Raw genomic sequence first — 3211 nt, forward strand, 5'->3', positions numbered from 1 at the left:
ATTGCCTTCTCAATATTTATGTTCATGACCATACACCTGGGTTGCTCTCAACGTTGATCAGTTAACATTCTTTTAAAAAATTATTTTATTTATTATTTTTATTTTACGTGTATGAGTGTATTGCCTGCATGTATGTGAGTGGACCTATGTCATACGATGCCATGGAGGTCAGAAGAGGGCTTCAGATTCCCCTAGAACTGGATTTAAGGATGGTTCATAGCTGCCATGTGGGTTCTGGGAATCGAACCCAGGTCCTCTGCAAGAGCAGTGTTCTTAACCACTGAGCCATCTCTCCAGCCCCTATTTTAACATTCTTATCTGAAGTATCTCCATAGAAAAGGAGTATTGTCTCTGTAGGCAGCCTTTGCAACAAATGGAAATTCATAACTTCAGCTGTCCTTTAAAGTTCCCCCTCCCTCCCTCCCTCCCTCCCTCCCCTTCTCTTTCCTTCCCTTCCTTTCTTTTCTTTTCTTTTTTCTTTTTTGACAGGGAAACCTTGTGGCCCCAGCTGGCCTACAACTTGCTATGGAGACCAGGTTGGCCTTGATCTCACAGAGATCCACCTGCTTGCGTCTCCCGAGTGCTGAGATTAAAGGCACATGCCACCACGCCTAGCTTGTCTTTCTTTCCTACGTTAACACTACTCATGTCAAGGCATGATCAACTGGATTGGCCTCTCCCTTTCCATGAGGCAGTATGGGTAAGGAGTGGAGAGAGGGACTGCACGATCTCCCAGGAGAAGGAAGAAAGAACATCTAACATAGTATCTGGCACAAGGTAGTTGTCTAGTCAATACTTTTTTTTTTTTGGTCTTTTTGAGACAGGGTCTCCCTGTAGCCCCAGCTGTCCTGGATTCACCGTGGAAGCCAGCCTGGCTCAGAGGAGATCTGCCTGCCTCTGCCTCAAAAGTGCTGGGATTAAAGGCATGCCCCACCACACCTGGCCCTCAGTCAATACTTCTTAATGAGAAGCAGGAAGTGATCAAAAAAATCTAAGGAGAGACAAGAAAGGAAAAGGAAGTCAAAAGGCCTCACAAAGCAACCACTGCTGTCATTTGCTTCATCAAGCACATGGGAGCCTTTGTTGTGAAAGGTTTTTTTTTTTTTTTTTTTTTTTTGTCTTTTTGAGACAGGGTCTCCCTGTAGCTTCAGCTGGCCTAGAACTCACTACGTAGACCAGGCTGGCCTTGAACTCACAGATATCTGCCTGCCTCTGTCTCCTGAGTGCTGGGACTAAAGGCATGTGCCACCATGGCCGGTGTGAAAGTATTTTCTTAAGGAGCTGATGCACACTGAGCAAAACAATTGTGGAATATTATATTACTTGTTGAGTGTTGATTGGAAATTTTGGATCAATTAGGAATTTTCACTGAAGTTGAATATAAATAAAAGATACCATCTAGAAGTCCTTAATTTCATTTTACTAAGATTATCTCATAAAACTTGGGCCTGCTGAAGGATTACTGACAAAAAGGAAAAGAAATCTCAATAAAGCATCCATGTACATTTGACTAACATGTCATCTTCCAAATTTTTAGTGACTCTCATCAATCATCAGAGAGCCCACACCCACATGTGGATCTTGGATGACAGATGGCACAACTGAAAAATCCTTGGCAGTCCCCAGAGTCAATGGCAAGGAAGAGAAAAAAGTGCAAGGATTTTTCAGGGACAGTGAACACACCCATTTGCCATATTAGTTAGTCTATTTGATAATCATTCCTTCTCTCTGTCTGAAGGAAGCATTTGACTATGCATGGTGTCCTGGAAAAACTGCCTTCTTAGAGGAATAAAGTGATGGATGGGAATGTGTTTGGGGAGACATTACTAATTTGTGAGCTCCCCAAAAATGTCCCTTGTAAGTCTGTAAGAAAAAAAATATTGAGGTTGATCTAGTCGGCCTGTGGAGAAGCCAGCACCTCAAGTATTGGGTAGAACAGTTGACTTTACCCCAGAATATGCCCCTCCCATGCCACTTCATTGACCTGCTAATCCATAACTTTCTCACTGTGATCAATACTAACTGCATTAGTTAGGGCTTTCCAAATAAAATAGAGCCACTGGAAACCCTGAGAACCAGGAACACCAGTACCCAAGGGCAAGAGAAAAGGGGGTCCCATCTCAAGGAGAGAGAGAGAGAGAGAGAGAGAGAGAGAGAGAGAAGGTATTTTCACCTTTCCTCTGCCTTTTTGATCCAGTCAGGCCCTCAGTGCTGGCACTAACCTTTATTCAGCCTACTGCTACACGTGCTAATCTCTTTCAGAAACATGCTAATGTACACACCAGGAAATGTTTTACTAGCTCCACGTGCATCCCTAGGTCCAGTCAATTTGACACATAAAATTGACAGTCACTACCCTTTGTTGATAGGGCAGGCTCTTAGTGCTTTGGGACAAAGATGTGTCCCTTTCGGTTGGCCATACTAGATACAGAGCCTCAAATTTGTCAGGAGAACTACCTGCCCATCCCCCACCTCTGTATTCAGCCTCCTTTTCTGTCACAAATGAGTTTCTACCACATGGCAGAGGGCAAAGGTGGCCACAGTCAGCTCCAAGTTCACATTGACCAAAATGGCACCCTTAGAAGCAGCAGAGTCCTCCCAAACGCATGTCAGAAGACAGAAAAACCTGGAAAGACTGATTGTTCTGGCCACACTTTTAACACATCCTTCTATCCAGGGGAACAAGAACAGGACACACACTAATTATTTCAGAGAGATGGGCAGGAAGCTGGAATTGGCAGTCCTGTCTGACCCACATGGAAGCCTAATGAGGGGTAATGAGCTATGGATGGATATGGGGTGGGTGTGAGGTAGAGAGGCTGTTATCAAAGAACCAGAGAGGAAGGAAATTAGACAAACCAAAGCAGCAGATGTCCCCAAAACTAGGGAAGAGGGGAAGGAGCACTATGACTTCGGGACTAAAGAGAAATAAGCAGAACTTGGGGTGTGCCTGTAGAGTCAAAGGCCATGTGTTCAGAAGCCTTCTTGGGATGTGGAAGACTTTGAGTGTGTATACAGAGGAAGCAGGAAGAGATGAGTGACAGTGGACACTTCCTGACTAGAGAGGTAAGGGTATGGATGCTTGCTAGCTTTCATGGCTTTAATTTAGTTTCTGTAACTTAAGAAGAAAGATGAAGGACCCCTTCCTTCCTTCCTTCCTTCCTTCCTTCCTTCCTTCCTTCCTTCCTTCCTTCCTTCCTCCCTCCCTCCC

This window comes from Nannospalax galili, unplaced genomic scaffold (genome assembly GCF_000622305.1).
Source record: "Nannospalax galili isolate Female #2095 unplaced genomic scaffold, S.galili_v1.0 scaffold667, whole genome shotgun sequence".
Lineage (NCBI taxonomy): Eukaryota > Metazoa > Chordata > Mammalia > Rodentia > Spalacidae > Nannospalax > Nannospalax galili.